We start from the raw sequence: 18,499 nt of genomic DNA on the forward strand, positions 1-18,499 counted from the left end.
AGGGATCTGACATGCTACCCTCCTTAGAAAATGAAAGGGTCCACCTGTAAAAAATATATATATATATAAACAAAATTTCATGATAGTATATTAACAAGGTTTGTTAGGGTATTGGGAGTGAAATTTTCTCAGTAAGGTTGGAGCCCTAACATGGTGTTTAGTGACCCATTCGTTGTGTGCTGATGGTAAATGTTTCCAAGTGACTAAGTATTGGATTTTCCCTCTGTGAATCCTAGAGTCAAGGATTTCCTTGATTTCAAAGTGTTGTTCATCTTCAATCATGATAGGAACAGGTGGTGTAGATGCAGGTGGTCTGAGGCATGAGATTCCTTCTCACTTGAGTAAACTAATATGGAATACTGGGTGGTCTTGCCTGAGTGTCTTTGGAAGGAGTAGTTCAACTGCTACTTGGATTGATGATTCTAGTGATGGGAAAGGGTCCAATGAACGTTGGCCCTAGTTTCTTTGATGGTTGTAATGATTTCAGGAATTTTGTAGATAAGTATACTCTGTCTCCAACATGAAAAGGTTTGGTTCCATTCTTTTCTTGTCAGTTTGAATTTTAAAAACCTCTCTAGCTTCCTTTAAGGCTAATCTAACTACTGGCCATGTGTTTTGCAAATTATCCATTTCTCCCTAAGTGAGGGGATGATGGGTTCTTCTGTGGGTAGTTCAGGCATGGGACTGAAATCCTGGCCTGTCGCTACTCTAAAAGGGGTAAAACCAGTGCTTGAATGTACAGCATTATTAAACGCAACTTCAGCAAAAGGCAAAAGTTCAGTCCAGTTATCCTTTTGAAAATTAGTAAAACATCTTAAATATTGTTCTAGCACCGAGTTCAAAATTTCAGAATTTCCATTAGTAGATGGGGGGTGAGAGGAGCTCAACCCCTGGCCAGTACCAAGTAAGTCCAAAAATGCCCTCCAAAATTTGGAGGTGAATTGAACCCCTCTGTCAGAGATGATCCTTTGTGGAGCTCCATGAAGTCGATAAATGTGTATTAGGAATAATTTGGCTAAACCTTTAGCAGCTGGGATCTTTTGGCAAGGTATAAAATGTGCCTGTTTTGAAAACAGGTCTGTCACAACACAAATAACAATATTTCCCTCACTGTTTGGCAATTCTACAATGAAATCCATAGCAATCTCTCCCTATGGTGCTGAAGGCTCAGTTACTTTCTGCAATAGACCTAGGGTTTTCCCCTGACGTCTTTTTGCTGCTGCACAAATGGGGCAGCTAGCTACATAGCTTTCTATGTCCTTTTTTTTAGTGATGGCCACCAAAATTGTCTTTTAATTGGGTGTAAAGTTTTCACAAACCCAAAATGTCCAGTTAATTTGGAGTCATGGCACCTTAATGGCTGTAACATACAACTTCCCTCCTACCCAAGCCAAGTCTTCTTTCATCAGGCAGCTGGATTTATGGTTCAAAAACCATTCATCGGTGGCCAAAGCTTGTTTAAAAGTTTGGGTGGTGTTATTGTCCGTCAATGTTTCTTGTTTTGCCTGGGATCTAGTGATTACTTTAGCGGCTAGTTGATTGTTTTGTACTATGGGTTTGATTACGTCTGACTTCACACTTTTGTATTGCGGTTTTCTGGATAGCGCATCCACCAGAAAGTTTCTCCCCCCCCGGGAGGTATTTTAGAGTAAAATCAAAACATTTAAAGTACTGAGCCCATCGTACTTGTTTTGGGGAAAGTTTCCTTGGGGTCTTTAGGGCCACATCATGTTTGGGGAGTGTGCACTCTCTATCTCCAAGTGATAGCGTGCTCCGGCCCCCAAGGCTCCTCCTGTTCCCTGGGTAGTCCAGATCCTCAGGGCCTGGGTTTTCGGTTGATGTTGTGCAACGCCAGGTCCGTGGTAAATAAAGCCCCCCTCATTTGCAATCTCATATAGGAGGGGGGTGCGGACCTGGCAGATGTTACAGAGACCTGGTTGGGGCAGGAGGGGGGGTCCCCTTGTTGAACTGTGTCCACCAGGTTTCTGCGTGTTCCATTGGCCGAGGGCTCAGGGTAGGGGCGGTGGGGTGGCGATTATTATTAAAGAAGATCTGAGTCCAAGGGAGGCCACTGTTCCTCAGATAGCCGGATGTGAGTCCCTCCTTGTGAAGTGGGGTCGTGGGGTTCAGATGGGCCTGCTGACTGCGTACCTGGCTCTCTGCCACATAGCAGCAGCCCTGCCCGAGCTGCTCGATGTGATAGCCGGGGTGGTGGTGGATACCCCAAGACTTATGGTCATGGGGGATTTTAACCTGCCATCTGTTGGCGAGATGTCGGAAGCGGCTCAGGAGTTCATAGCTTCCATGATGGCTATAGACCTGACCCAGGTAGTTCATGGCCTGGCGCACACGGGGGGGGGGGACACACTCTGGACTTTATTTTTGTCTCAGGTCAGTGGCTGAATGATCTAGATATAGGGGATATAGTCATCGAATCCTTGTCATGGTTTGATCATTTGCTCCTCCAACTGGACTTCTGTACAGTTGCCCCCCCACCGCAGGGAGGCGGAACTGATTAGGTGGTTCCGCCCCAGGCGCCTGATGGATCCTGATGGATTCCAGAGGGAGCTTGGGCCATTTCCTGAGGTTCTGGCTCACGATTCGACCGAGGACCTGGTAGCCGCCTGGGATAGGGCGGCTGCCAGAGCCTTGGATCGTGTCGTGCCTTTGCGGCCTCTGACCCGGTGCCAATCCCGTGTGGCTCCCTGGTTCTCTGAGGAGCTCAGGGAAATGAAGTGCCGGAAAAAACGCCTAGAGAGCAGTTGGAAGGCCAGCCGATCCGAATCCAACCGGACACTGGTGAGGTTTCATATTAAGACCTACCTAGTGGCAATAAAAGCGTCAAAATCTGAGTACTCTTCCTCTCTTATCGCGTCATCAGATAATCGCCCAGCCACCCTGTTTAGGGTGACCCATTCCCTACTCCATCAGGGAGCAAGGGACGATCCCTTACAGGGGAGAGCTGAGGACTTTGTGCAATATCTGCATGACAAAATCACTTAGATTTGGGAAGGATTGCACTCTGACTGGGTAGCTTCAGGCAGGGTGATGGAGGCAGGCCTTGAGAATGTCATTTGGGAGTAGTTTGACCATGTGGCTCCCGAGGACATGGACAGGATTCTGGGCAGGCTTACCGCGGCCACATGTTTACTGACCCGTGTCCGTCCTGGTTGGTGCTGGCCTCCCGGAAGGTTACACGAGGCTGGCTCCAGGGGATTATCAATGTTTCTTTGAGTGAGGGTAACTTCCCCGCCGCCTTGAAGGAGGTGGTGGTGAGGCCCCTCCTTAAGAAGCCTTTCCTGGACCCGGCTGTATTAGCAAATTATCATCCTGTCTCCAACCTTCGCTTTGTGGCGAAGGTTGTTGAGAGTGTGGTGGTGCAACAGTTTCCCCGGTACCTGGAGGAAATGGTTTATCTAGATCCATTCCAGTCAGGTTTCAGGCCTGGGCACAGCATGGAAATGGCATTGGTCGCGTTGGCGGATGATCTCTGGAGGGCTTGGGACAGGGGCTGTTACTCTGTCCTGGTCCTATTAGATCTCTCAGCGGCTTTTGATACCATCGACCATGGTATGCTGCGCCGACTGGAGGGGTTGGGGATAGGGGGCACCGTGCTGTGGTGGTTCTCCTCCTTTCTCTCTGACTGGTCACAGTTCGTGTTGACGGGGGGACAGAGATCAAACTCGAGGTGCCTTGTGTGCGGGGTGTTGCAAGGGTCGGTTCTCTCCCTTTTGTTCAACATTTATGTGAAGCCGCTGGGTGAGATCATCCATGGTTTCGGGGTGAAATGTCACCTGTACGCTGATGATACTCAGCTGTACATCTCCACCCCGGACCACCCCAACAATGCCCTTGATGTGATGTCCCGGTGCCTGGAGGCCATGCTGATCTGGATGGGGAGAAACAGGCTCAGGCTCAACCCGTCCAAGACCGAGTGGCTGTGGCTTCCGGCATCCCGATATAGTCAGTTGGTACCATCGCTGACTTTTGGGGGCGAGTCGTTGGCCCCCACAGAGAGGGCTCGCAACTTGGGTGTCCTCCTGGATACACGGCTGTCTTTGGAAGAGCATATGACGGCTGTGGCCAGGGGGGCTGTTTATCAGCTTCGCCTGATCCACCAGCTGTGTCCCTTTCTGGATTGGGATGCCTTACGCACAGTCACTCATGCCCTCGTCATGTCCCACTTGGACTACTGTAATGCTCTCTACATGGGGCTCCCCTTGAGGAGCACCCAGAGGCTTCAACTGGTCCAGAATGCAGCCGTGTGGGTGGTTATAGGGGCGACTCGGCGCTCCCATGTAACACCTCTCCTACGCGAGCTGCACTGGCTCCCAGTGGTCTTCCGGGTGTGCTTCAAGGTATTGGTTACCATCTTTAGAGCACTCCATGGCTCAGGACCTTGGTATTTACGAGACTACCTGCTGCCGCCGGTAGCCTCCCACCGACCAGTATGCTCCCACAGAGAGCGGCTCCTCAGGGTGCCATCGGCCAAACAATACCAGCTGGACGCCCCCAGGGGGAGAGCCTTCTCTGTGGGGGCACCTACCCTCTGGAATGAGCTGCCCCTGGAGATACGGTGGATCCCGGACCTGCGCACTTTCTGCCATGCCCTAAAGACGTTTCTGTTTCATCAAATTGTTTTAATTTTAAATTGTTAAATTATGGGTTTTAATATAGGAGTGTTTTAACTGTGGGGCAAATTAATTTAATTGGCTTTTTAATATTGTTTTAAATTTTGTATTTTTTGTATTTTATCTGCTGGCTGTTCACCGCCCCGAGTCCTTCGGGAGAAGGGCGGTATACAAATATAATAAACATAAACATAAACATTCTAGATTTTTATGATCAGTCCAGACTTCAAAAAGGTTCTTACTGCCTTCTATGAAGTGCCTCCAGGTTAACAGTGCCCAACGAACTGCATAAGCCTCTTTCTTCCAAATGGCCCACCTTTGCTCAGTCTCATTCAACTTTTTGGATGTGTAAGCACATGGTTGTAGTTGATCTTGCTCATTTTTCTGAAGCAGGAGTGCTCCTGTTGCCACATCACTGGCATCTGCTTGTATGACAAATGGTTTCTCCGTGTCCGGGTGTTTTAGAATTGGTTCTGCCGAGAACAGCCATTTAAGTTTTTCAAATGCCGCCTGGTATTCCGTAGTCCAGTTCAATGGCTGCTTTGGTTTAGGGTTGCCCTCCCCCTTCATTTTTAAGAGCTTGGTGATGGGGAGGGCAATCTGAGTGAAAGCAAGGATAAACTGGCGGTAAAAGTTGGCAAATCCCAGGAAGCTTTGTAACTGTTTACACATGTATGGAGGGTCCCAATCAAGTACAGCCTGCTCTTTTTGAGGATCCACTTCTACGCCCTGGTGTGAAATGCGGTACCCCAAATAGTCAATCTTCTCTTGGTGGAATTCACATTTGGAAAGTTTAGCATAAAGTTTGGCAGCGTGGAGTTTGTTTAAAACTGCCCTGACTAGTTTTACATGTTCTGCTTTGGTCTTGGTATAGATTAAAATGTTGTCCAAGTAGACCAGGACCCCCTTATACAAATGCTGATGTAGCACTTCATTTATTAACTGCATAAACACTGCAGGGGCTCCTTGTAACCCAAAGGGGAACACCTTGAATTGGTAGCACCCGAGGGGGGTGTTAAACGCCATTTTCCACTTGTCCCCCTCCTGAATTCTGACACGGTAGTAAGCCTCCCTTAAGTCCAGCTTTGAAAAAAATTTCCCTTTAGTGAGGTGTGCTAGCATATCTTTCATAAGGGGGAGGGGATATATGTTCTCCACACTGATCGTATTCAGATTTCGGAAATCGACACAGAGATGCTTTGAGCCATCTTTTTTTCCTCTAAACAACACTGGAGCTGCAATTTTTGGTCAGGCTGGCTCAATGAAACCCCTTGCTAGGTTTTTCTCAATAAATGTTCTCAGCTCTTCCAATTCCCTTGGTGACATGCTGTACATCTTGGGTTTAGGGAGTTTAGCGCCAGGTAAGATATCTATTGCACAGTCAGTGGCACGGTGGGGAGGGAGCTTGTCTGAATCTTTTTCACTAAAAACTTCAGCCAAGTCCTTGTACTCTACTCAGTTGGTATGGTGTGACCAGGCTGTTTCTCGGTTCTCTGCCTTCTCAGTTCCTTTATGTGGATTCTCAGCAAAAGTCACATGCATCTGAAATTTATGATGCCTTGCTTCCAATTGATTTTGGGGTTCCCTTGTATCAGCCATTCAAGGCCCAAAACTAATGGCCATTCCATGCCAGGTGCCACTATAAATGTAAGCATTTCCTCGTGGCTTCCGATGCCTATATGTAGGGGCTCAGTGGCAAAAGAAACTGCTATTGACCCATCTAGTTGGCAGAAAGCAATGGGATTTTTCAGATTTCTTACATTAATCCCCAACTTCCCTACTAGGGTTGGGCTGATCAAACAACAGGTGCACCCTGAGTCCACTAGAGTGGAGATATTTATTTCCCTGTCCTGGTTTGGGATAAATAGTCTTAAGGGGATGGTAAGCGGTTTAATTGGTTTGCTTACCAGTGGTCCATCTTCTGGATCGCTTCTGAATGAGTATGATTCCTCCTGCTGAAATGCCAGGGTTTCGTCCCCAAAGAGGGGGGGGAGAATGGAAATTCTACGGTCTTCCTGCTCCTCAGGGCAGTCTCCTTCCCATGCCTGCCAGGTTTTGCAGGGTTCCCCCCTGGTGGGTGGTTTTGGGCAGGTGTTTGCGAACAACACTCTGCAGCTTGGTACCCCTATTTTCCACACTTGAAACAGGCTGAGGATCTTGGAGAGAATCTGGTTTGTGGTTTGAGGGGCTCTTGCTTCCATTGGGTTGGGGATTTCTTCCATGCTCGCCCTGCTCGATATTGGTTTCTGGCCATATCGATCTCAGCTTCTTTGGCGGTGATGTATCATTCATGTAGGAGATTTGGTGCACCTCGGGCCACGCAGGAATTGTATAGATCATCACTCAGCCCATCCTTGAAACAGCTCACCAAAATATCTTCCGGCTAGTTCACACAACATGCGAGGTCCCGGAATTCTTCAGTATACTCTGCTACTGGCCATTGCCCCTTCCTCACCACCTTAATGCGGTCGCATGCTTTGCAGTCTGCTAGTGGGTCCTCAAACTGTCATTGCAGGGCCATCATGAAATGGTTGAAATTCCACAGTTCTGGTGTGTCGATGTTATGCAGGGTCACCATCCATCTGGCAGCAGCACCCTCTAGGGCTAGGGTCACAACTTGAACTCGGGATCCTTGGGTTTGGAAATCACGCCCATACTCTTGCATGTAGGTGACCACGTGTGCTACAAAGAATCCTAATTACTGCAGATTCCCATCAAACTTCACCCCACGGGAGGGAGTTTCTCTTTTCAGATGTGGGACTTGAGGCTGGTTGGGAATGGGCGCTGGTGTTTGTGCTGCCTGGGGGGGAAGGTTTGCTGGGTCTTCTCCCACTGCTGCTGCACCAGCTGCTCAATAGGCAGGCTCCAGAGGGGGGTGCCTCCCGTGGCATCATCCATAAGTTTCAGCACTCTTTGATTGTTGTCCTGGCTCCCCTCGGATGTTGAGATTTTCCAAAGTTTCCATCACCAATTGGGTTATATGCCTCTTCAGACAATCCTCCCTCAGTGGTGCTTTGGTTAGTCCCCCCTGGTCAGCATGGCCTTCTAGTTCCAATTTCCACCCCGGTTTTCGGTTGCCATGGCTGAGGGTGACTCCTCTTGTTCTTTCATCCCAGCTATCATTCTTCCCGATGCCAATTGACCAGCGGGGCTTTTCAGGATTCTCCAGCATTACCTCATCCTCTCCGATGGGGTGTACGAAACAGGCATCTGACTGGGTGGCGGCTGATGTCTCCCCCCAATAATCGGCTTCTCCCAGTTCTCTGCTTCGTTCAGACATGGTTTGCAAGGTCCCCTCAGTAGAGCGAAGATTGCTTCTCTGGGTTGACCATTTTGCAGATCTTGCTTTCTGTAATGATTGCCTCTCCTTCCAACTTAAGAAAGTAAAGACTCTTGAAACGTGATAGTTCAAAAGGATCCTTTTACTAAGCAGAAATTATAGCAACCAAGTTAAAGCAAGATCTGAATACTCTTAGGCAAAACAAGTAGGATTAAAGCAGTAGAGACCTCTCCCTTTAAGCCAGAATGCAGCTTTTACCCAATACACAAGTGTGAAGATATTTTCTTTACTAGTTTTCCTGAGAACCCGAACAAACATGCATTCACACCATTATCCTTTAAAGTGAAACAACCCACATGGCTCTCATAAACATTCCTCCATGTTAAGAGGATCTCAGGGCTCTTTTGTGCCAGGATATAGGTTTTAAAATATCTGTTGACACAGGCAATACTAGTAAATTGAATCCAACTCTCCCCCTTCTCCCAATTGATAGGCAGTATCACTCCCAATTGATTGGCAGGATTTGACAGAAACATTTAATTCAGAACTTAAAAAAAAAAAATCCAAACCTCAACATGGCACAACCATGATCAGCTATAAAACATGTAATGCTTTGTCACTATAATTTATGACTGCTTGTATTTAGTAAAATTTGATGGTAGTTTCATTATTAAAATGTGGATTTATATAGTAATCTTCCACTGTAAATATCCGCAATTAATGACAGAATGTGTTCAGACAATATGGGAGTAAATCTTAAATATGAGAGAGAGAAAAAGATCACCAATAGCACTTCTAAGTAATTTAAAATGATTGCAATATTAACCAAATTATTTTATAGTCAATTCTATTTAACATTTTACTGAGTATAATCATACAGTATTTTCATATGTCTCAAACAACATCTGCCTAACAGCCACAAGACAGGGACCCAGTTGTGGGGGCAATAAGCTGACTTTGTATAAATATACAAAAAAAGGATGAAGGCTATTGCTGAGCACATTGTAAGCCGCCCTGAGTCTTTGGAGAAGGGCGGCATATAAATCAAATTAAAAAAAAAAAAGACATCAACAACAAAGCAAAGGAAGCCTATTAGTAAACTTTGAAATATTCCATTCTTTACCTGCCTTGAAAAAAATTTTTACCTCCTCCCTTGAACTGGGGAGAACACTAGAAATTTGCTTGTCCTAGGAAGAAGGAACAAGTGCTTTCTGTACCCACAAAGCACTCAAAGCTCAGAATTGGGCAGGATAGAAGCAGTAAATCAACCATTGCCAAGTTTCTGCAGAAAGAAAGAACATAAATTCTGTATCTTGTTGTTGAAGGTAGGTATTTACTCTGTTGAGTAATTAAGGGCTAAAAGTACCCTTAGGAGCCAAACTCTCCAACCTCTGGACTTCCTGTGGAAAATATATTGAATATGCAAATGGCAAGGCCAAAGTGAGGAAAATATATGATGGCTTTAAAGGATATTGAATTTTAAGTGCTTTGCAAATCATAAAATGTTGTTGTAGCAATGCTTATTATGGTTATAAATGTAATATGAAGGATTGGCATTTGATACCATGCTGATATTATTTATGAATAAGTTAAAGGTTTGCACTTCTAAATTTTAAAAATGACAATTAAAATAAATAATAAATAAGCCTATCATATATGGAATTAAATATTGGCTATATTTTACAATATCAATTTATTTATTTATCTTTGAGTATATTAATTGAAATTGGACAAAACAAAATATTTGACTTCTACTGGAACATATTGTAAATAACATTTATAATTAAAAACAAATGCTATCAATAAAAATCTGAACCTTCCCAAACCTGAGTTTCATAGAAGCATGAGAAAAAGAAGATTACACTGAGTTTAAATCTATAATGTAGACTAGTGAAATAATAAAGTGCCAGAAAATGTAATCTTCCTTATAAGAAGTCTTAGTTCTAAGGCTCTTCATGTTTTCATTTGATTAAATGTGGCCTTGACATATTTGGCAGGGTGAAAAAATAATGGGACTGTTTTCTATGGTATCTAGGTGAACAAGGTCAGAGTTAAGACAGTTTCTAGTCTAGCAGACATATAAATGTTATGCTATGCAGGACTCTCAGAATTTGTTAGCAATTTATATTCAAATGTATAAAACAAGTTCAACCCAGATTGTTTGCATATTTTCTAACATATAAGTAGCAGAGATGTCTGTGGCTGCGAATTGAATATTGTACTGTGTTCAGAAGTAATTTGAAACATATTCTCGGCTTCCCCCGGTCTGTGTTCACGAAAGCACAAGTAACGCACTTGAAGATTTGATGCAACGTGGTTTATTGTGACAAACAGCTCGTACAGAAGTCGGACTGCAATGCAATTCAAAGACGCGGCTACCCCACGCCCCACACAGAGTCTTTTTATAGAGGTTTCTCTAATGACAAGCAGCTGCGCGGAGGTTTTCAACTTCCCGCCTCTCTTCACGCGCGCACATCAATGCCGTCATTCATTCCGACCTGCTCCAATCACACTGCTTGTCTCTGTGCGCGTGTTACACCCCCGCGAGCCCCTATAAACACCTGTGCATTATAACGCCTAATCGCCAGCCTGTCCCCGTCACCAACACCCGTGCAGCCCGTCCCATCCCTCCTCCTAGCAGGTAGGACGAACGTCCATGGGTCAGCGGTCTCGTGCATGGTGTCGAGTGCTTCTTGACGCTCGACAGGCGGCTCCCCCTACCAGGTGTCCGCCTAAAGGAGAACAAAAAAGAAACAATGGTTAGTGTTCTTATAATGGTTTTGGTTTGTGGGGGTTCTTCTTATGAAATTTCCCCACCAACCGCGGGGCATTTACATCTTTTCTGTGAACCCATGAGGCCTCTGTATCAGGATATCCTTTCCACCGAACCAAATAGTATAGATGGCCTCTTCGTATTTTCGTGTCGAGAATATCTTTGATTTCATAGTGAGCCCCTGTTACTGGCCCTGGGGGTGTTTGTATTGCCTTAGGGGGTACGGTAACTGGTTTTAATAGGCTTGAGTGGAAAACAGGATGAATTTTCCCAAGCAGAGAGGGTAGTTTTAACATAAATGTTACCGGGTTAATGATTTTTACGATGGGGAATGGGCCTATATATTTAGGACCTAGTTTTCGACTGGGCAACCGTAACCGTATGTATTTAGTGGACACATATACTAAATCCCCAACCTGAAAAGAAGGACACGTGGTTCGTTTTTTGTTGGCCTGTTCTTTATATTCCTCAGCTGCTTTGATTAGTGCTTTCTTTATTTGAGGCCATGTTTTCCGTATGTTAGCCGCCCACTCCTGGGGAGTCATTGATGGTGGAGCGGGGAGGTCCAGGTCAGGAATAGCTGGGAAATCCCGTCCCATAACAACGTGGAAAGGGGTACATCCGGTGCTCCTATGCACCGAATTGTTATATGCTGTCTCAGCGAACAGTAAATAGTCCACCCAATCTCTCTGTTGGTATGATACGTAGGAACGTAGGTACCGTTCCACCATGGCATTCGCTCGCTCGGCTGCTCCATTCGTGCTGGGGTGATATGCTGAACTTAGGCCTTGTGTTGTTCCAATATCATGAAGGAAACCTCTCCAGAACCTAGCAGTGAATTGCACCCCTCTATCTGAAATGATTCGTTTGGGTGCTCCGTGTAATCAATAGATATGTTGGAGAAACATCCGGACTAGTCGTTTTGTGGATGGTAAGCCTTTACAAGGGATGAAGTGTGCCTGTTTCGAAAAAAGATCGACTACAGTCCAAATGACTGTATATCCCCTACTGTTAGGGAGCTCTACGATGAAATCCATGGCGATTTCATCCCACGGTCTGCTTGGCTCTGCCACTGTCTGTAGTAGCCCTAACGGTTTTCCAGGACGTGGTTTGGATATAGCACATATGTGACACCCGCAGACGTATTGGTCAATGTCTTTCCTCATTTTGGGCCACCAGAATTGTTTCCAGATGAGATGCAATGTTTTTAAGAACCCAAAATGTCCTGTGGTTTTATTATCATGGCATTGAGTCAACACCCGATGCCTCAAGGAAACGGGGATATACAATCTATCCCCCCACCATATCAAGCCGTTTCGGTGGGTGACAGAGGAGTGGTTTTCCTGTACCCACTTATCCGTTAGCAGCTCTTTTCGTAGTGTCGCTAACCAGTCAGTGGGTTGGCGGGTCCCCAGCGTATACACCTTTATGGATGGAATCATAGCCTGTAAAACCTCATCCCTTCTGCTTCTGTATTGAGGCATTCATGACAATGCATCAGCCAAAAACATCTTACCTGCTGGTTTGTAGACAAGAGAGAACCGGAAGCGTTGAAAGTATTGTGCCCATCTGATTTGTTTTGGGGACAACTTTCGAGGGGTTTGAAGCGCTTCTAGATTTTTGTGGTCTGTCCAGACCTCAAAAGGCTTCGTACTTCCTTCTAGTAGATGTCGCCATGTCTGCAAGGCCCGCTTCACAGCATATGCCTCTTTCTCCCATATGGCCCAATTCCTCTCTGTTGTCGTGAATTTACGCGAGGTGTACGCGCAGGGCCGTAGATCACCATTTGGATCTTTTTGTAGTAGCACAGCTCCAACGGCCACGTCACTCGCATCTGCCTGCACAATGAATGGTTGTGATGTGTCTGGATGTTTAAGCACCGGCTCCCTAGCAAAGAGACGTTTGAGACTTTCAAATGCTTGTTGGCATGCGGGTGACCATTGCAGCACATGTCCCGGCCTGGGTTTTACTCCGGGTGCTACTATACCTTTCGTTCGTAAGAGCTCGGTTAAAGGCAAAGCTATCTTCGCGAAGGACGGGATGAACTGTCGATAAAAATTCGCAAACCCCAGAAAGCTCTGCAACTGCTTACGTGTTCGTGGGGCTTGCCATTCCATCACCGCTTCTACTTTTTTCGGATCCATCTGAATTCCCGTATCGCTAATCCGAAATCCAAGGTAATCTATTCCTCTCCGGTGGAATTCGCATTTCGAGAGTTTAACAAAGAGGTGTGCTTCCAGTAATTTGGTAAGTACCTGTCAAACGAGCTGGACGTGCTCTTCCATCGTGTTTGAATAAATAAGTATATCGTCCAGGTAGACTAGTACCCCCCGATATAGGTGTTCGTGTAACACTCCGTTTATGAGCTGCATGAAAACAGCTGGTGCACCTTGCAGACCAAATGGCATCACTAGGAAATGGTAACTACCGAGGGGACTGTTGAACGTAGTTTTCCATTCGTCCCCCGACCGTATCCTCACCCGATAATAAGCTTCACGTAGGTCTAGTTTCATGAAGATCCTTCCGGTGCTCAAGGTTGTCAGTAAATCGGTTATCAGCGGAAGTGGATATAGCGGCTCGACACAGACAGCATTCAGTCCCCGGTAGTCGACACATAATCGTAACCCCCCGTCCTTCTTTTCGCGGAACAGCACCGGTGCTGCTAGGTGTGACCTACTAGGGCGGATAAAACCTCTTGCCAGGTTTTTGTCTATATATGCGCGTAATTCCTCTAGCTCTTTTGGAGTCATCGAGTACATTCGGAGTTTCGGTAGCCGAGCTCCGGGGATGATCTCGATACCACAGTCGGTATCCCAGTGTGGTGGCAACACGTCGCATTCGTCTTCGCTAAACACCCGAGCAAGATCGGAATACATGGAAGGGTACTTCTGTTGGGGCGCTGCCCCATACTGGAGTGCAACACAAGGTTCCCCTGTGATCGGAAGCCTTACTTTACGGAAACCCCCCTCCCACCAGATGTGGGGCTGCCACTTATCCAACCAGGCAAGACCCAGAATGATTGGTTCTATCATCTGTGTTATGACAATGAACCGGATGCGTTCTTGATGGGCCCCTATTTTTAACACTACAGGTTCTGTTACGCTATTGACGGGTACACCCCCCAGAGTAGTACCATCCACCTATTCGAATTTAATGGGGTCGCATAATGTTAGTATCCAGAGGCCTAAAGCCTCTGCTATGGACCGGCGGATAAGGCAACGGGTGCATCCGGAATCTATCAATGCGTCTTGATCGCACTCCTGGTTGGTTGCGGGGTGCCTAAGGGTTACTGGAATCAAGAACGGACGAATGGGATCACTCACCATAGGATCGTGTATGTCCTCCTCGGTGTCAGTCTCCTCTGGAGTCTCGGGCATGCGGGCTGTTCCTGGTGGACCACCCGTGATGGAACGAGGTGTTGCCTCTACCAAGGATGTTTGCGTAACCGCTCTGGATCGTTCTGGTGTTCGTGCAGGCTGGTCCTGTGGTGTGGTAGCCGGTGGCGGACGTGGAGTAGACATCCGAGGTGGTGGCACTGGACATTCCGCTGCTCGATGCCCCTCCTGATTGCAACTGAAGCAACGGAACGGCCGTCTGGCTACCTCACCGCTTGCGGACCCAAAAAATGGGGCTGTTCGAGCAACGTTCCTATCACTGGACCGGCCCATTGGTCCTCGTCGTAGATTTAGGTTTACGTTGCGGGGCTTGAATTCCCGCAACCCGACATCCAAACTAACAGCCGCCTTGTACCACTCAGATAGGCAGGGGCCTAGACCCCGGTAGACACAGGCCTGTCTAATGTCTCTATCAAGCCCCGCCTGGAATTGATGAATCAGAAGGTGTTCTGGCCAAGAGCGGAGCTTCCCGGCCAAATTACGGAATTCATTGACGTAGTCCTTTGCTGGATGACCCCGTTGTCTAAGGTTGACCAATTCCCCTTCAATAACCTGCGTTCGGGTTTCGTCCTCGAACCGGTTCCGCAATGCTTCCAGAAAAAGCCCTAAATCCGTTAATTCGCGGGCATGTTCGCTGTGCAGGTCAGCGACCCAATCAGCGGCTTCGCCCGTTAACACTGCCGTCACTGCAACCACCATTGACCACTGCGAGGGATAAAGCCTACCATATAGGTCCATATGGCTTATCACTTGGCTGAGGAAGAGCGCCACCTTTCCTGCAGTACCATCAAAGGCTGCCTGTATGGGAGGTAAGCTCGAGGGTGTCTGGCGAGGGGTCCATGGCCCATGGCCCCATATTGGCGCAGGGTCTAGTTGGGGTGGCTGTGGTGGTCTAAGCCCCGGACCTGGCTGGTTCTGCTGGTCGCCTCTACCATGGGTCACCCCCCTCTCCCTGCGCAGTTGCGCCACAGTCCCCGTGGAGGCGTGCACACCGTCCCCACGTACTGTCGGAGCGGCGCTAGTGCTCTGGCGTTCTCCGCTTACCCGCTGTGTGCGTTGTTCCCGCCGCTCAGCTTTGAACTTCGGGCTGGCGAGACGGAATCTGCTGCCTGAGCTGCCTCCCGCCGTACCACTAGGCCAGGAACCAGCTGAGTCCACCGCGGGTGCCCATGGCTGCCAAGAGGACGCGTCGCGAAAGCTGGCCTCTCCAAATCTATCACGCAAAACGTCCATAGTGGACGTCCCTGGGCCCGTGGAGTAACTCCACTCCCCCTCTTCTTCTTCGACCCACTGCCGTTCCCTCCAGCCCAGGAATTGGGCGCCCGCATAGGGTGGGGCTTGTGAACGCGCCCCAGTCGGCCCCGGCTCTTGCAACTCCTGTTCCTCACGCCCCGTCTCCGGCCGCGGCTCCGCGGCTCCGCTGCCTTTCGGCTGCTCCCGTCTCTTTGGCCGTACCACCAGCTGTTCATCCATCTCGGGTGCGTCGGAAACGGCAGCGTCCCCCGGCGCCTCCTCGTCTCGCAGCGCCTCTATGGGCAGCACATCCTCGGTCACGCCTTCGGCCATCGTGTCGAAGCTCCGAAACCAGATGAAAAGCGGAGCCGCGTCTTCCTCTCGGCTTCCCCCGGTCTGTGTTCACGAAAGCACAAGTAACGCACTTGAAGATTTGATGCAACGTGGTTTATTGTGACAAACAGCTCGTACGGAAGTCGGACTGCAATGCAATTCAAAGACGCGGCTACCCCACGCCCCACACAGAGTCTTTTTATAGAGGTTTCTCTAATGACAAGCAACTGCGCGGAGGTTTTCAACTTCCCGCCTCTCTTCACGCGCGCACATCAATGCCGTCATTCATTCCGACCTGCTCCAATCATACTGCTTGTCTCTGTGCGCATGTTACACCCCCGCGAGCCCCTATAAACACCTGTGCATTATAACGCCTAATCGCCAGCCTGTCCCCGTCACCAACACCCGTGCAGCCCGTCCCATCCCTCCTCCTAGCAGGTAGGACGAACGTCCATGGGTCAGCGGTCTCGTGCATGGTGTCGAGTGCTTCTTGACGCTCGACACATATTTTCTTAGAAGTCTCTCTGCTAGCCATAAATCAAACATAATTCAAGAAAAATATAATACATTCTATGCAGCAAGTATCTATATGTATGTATATATATGTGTATGTATGTATATATATCTATATATCTATATGTATGTATGTATGTAAGTATGTATTATATACGTGTGTGTGTGTATTATTAATATGCTATTAATAATTTAAGAATGGGTTTTCAGTATATAAAAAAAGCATTGAATAATAGATGAGAGCTAACATATCCTACCAGAATTTTGCTTAACTCAGACATGTCAAACACAAGGCCCACGGACCAGATCGAACCTGCAATATGGTTAGATCTGGGCCTCAGGGCTGCCCTGGAAATGATGAGGGGCTGGATCCTGCCACCTCAGCCCCAGCCTGGTGCTCCCTCTGGCCAGGCGTAGTGGAGGAAGTGAGCGTGTGGTGGCTAGTGGTGCCCAGCAGCAGCTACAGCTTGTTGGCCCTTTAGCCACACATTGGCTGCCAGTGATGGCCAGGGGCATCCAATAACCCTGCCCCACCTGCAGCACACTCGCGGAACTCAGGGTCCTGGAGCCAGGTTACCTCTGCCCCACAGCAGCAGAAGCCCCATCCTGCAGGAGCCCCACCACCCCTCTGCTCTCCTCCAGCCTGGGAAGGCCATGAGCCCAGAGGTGAAGATGCCATCATAGTCCACCAGATGTCCAGTTGCACTTGGCCCACCCCACCTGCAGCACACTCACATACCTCAGGGCCCCACAGCCAGACCACCTCCACCCTGCCCTCCACCCTGCCTTGCCTTGCCTTGCCTTGCCTTGCCTTGCCTTGCCTGGCCTTGCCTTGCCTTGCCTTGCCTTGCCTTGCCTTGCCTTGCCCTGCCCTGCCCTGCCCTGCCCTGCCCTGCCTTGCCTTGCCTTGCCTCACCTCGCCCTGTGATGGCACCAGCAGCATCAGCTCTGCCCAGCAGGAGCCCACTTCCCCTCCACTTTCCTCCAGCCTGGGAAGGTTGTAAGCTGCCATCTCAGCCCACTGTGTTGCAGTCCAGTAAGCCGTGCCTGGCCATGCCCCATGTGTAGTGCTCCTTTGCACCTTGGTCTCTCCAACCTGTGCACCGCAAGCCAGCCTTTTAAGCAGCAGGTAGAGGCACAGGCACAGGGGGAAAGCACACGATCTGGCTCATTGGATGCTCTGGGCGGCCGCCCATCTTGTTCTAGCCACAGCAGCCACAGGCAAGTAAAGACAGATAGTGGGACAGATAGTAGCAAGGCAGCCTAGCCAACTCTTATCACTGCCATATAATGGCCCCTGCCCACTGGGCCTCCGCTGTCCAACCTTATCCTCCAATACTAACTGCATGCATGGGATGAGCCTCCTGCCTGCTGTTACACCTTTGACAGTCCTGACGAGCAGGAAGGGCAGGGAGTTCCCATCCCCAAGAGGCAGCCGGGACTCCTTTCCCTGCTCTGCTCTGCTCTGCTCTGCCCTGCCCTGCTCTACTCTGCTCTGCCTTGCCCTGCCTAAACCCAGCCCTGGAGCTGCCCTCTGCCAGAGTTGGGATGCCATTTGAGGCTTGTTTCAGCATCTCCCGAATCCCATCAGCCAGTCCAAAGGAGCCGTTTAAGCAAGGGGGTTGTGAAGCAAGAGACCAAATCCACCCAGAAGGTTCTGGACTCTGAGCAGCGCTTAAGTGTCATCCTCCTTGGGTTGCTCAGACCAGAAAATCAACTTTGTCGGAGTTTGTTGTAGCACACACAATCAGACACAATTAAATGAACTTCAGCAGGATTCAAATTACATATAAGAAACTTCTTTATATACAATACCATACAGCAGAATTCAGCATACAATATCAGGAACACAGAAGCAATATTCATAGAAGCAAGTCATTACAGAGTAGAGAGATACAGAGGCTAATATATTGTACAGAGGTATATTGTACAGAGGCTCCATTACAGAGGCCAAACCAACTCTTATATTCAATTCAGCAAGTCTAAGCCACTCCCAGATTCCAAACTGTCTCGTTTGGCCCCATACAAACAAATATTATGTTTCAATTTCCAAACAGTCCCCATTGGCTGATCTCTTATCATGTCTATCCCAGTCTATGAACAAACTCTGACACTCCTCCCTTCATAACTGGAATAGAAATAAAATTGAATATCTTAATATTCTTCCCAGATCTGTATTTGAAGACGCAAATTCACAGTTCCCTTCAAATACCTAAAAAATCCTTTTTATGCCTATCCAATGCAATTGGGTTGGTGCAGCACTAAAGCGACTTAGAACATTTACTGCACAAGCTATGTCTGGTCTGGACCTCATTGTTGGGTAGTACCTTTCTTTTGTACA

Source organism: Pantherophis guttatus, chromosome 5 (assembly GCF_059756535.1).
Source record: "Pantherophis guttatus breed Tessera chromosome 5, ASM5975653v1, whole genome shotgun sequence".
NCBI classification, from domain to species: domain Eukaryota; kingdom Metazoa; phylum Chordata; class Lepidosauria; order Squamata; family Colubridae; genus Pantherophis; species Pantherophis guttatus.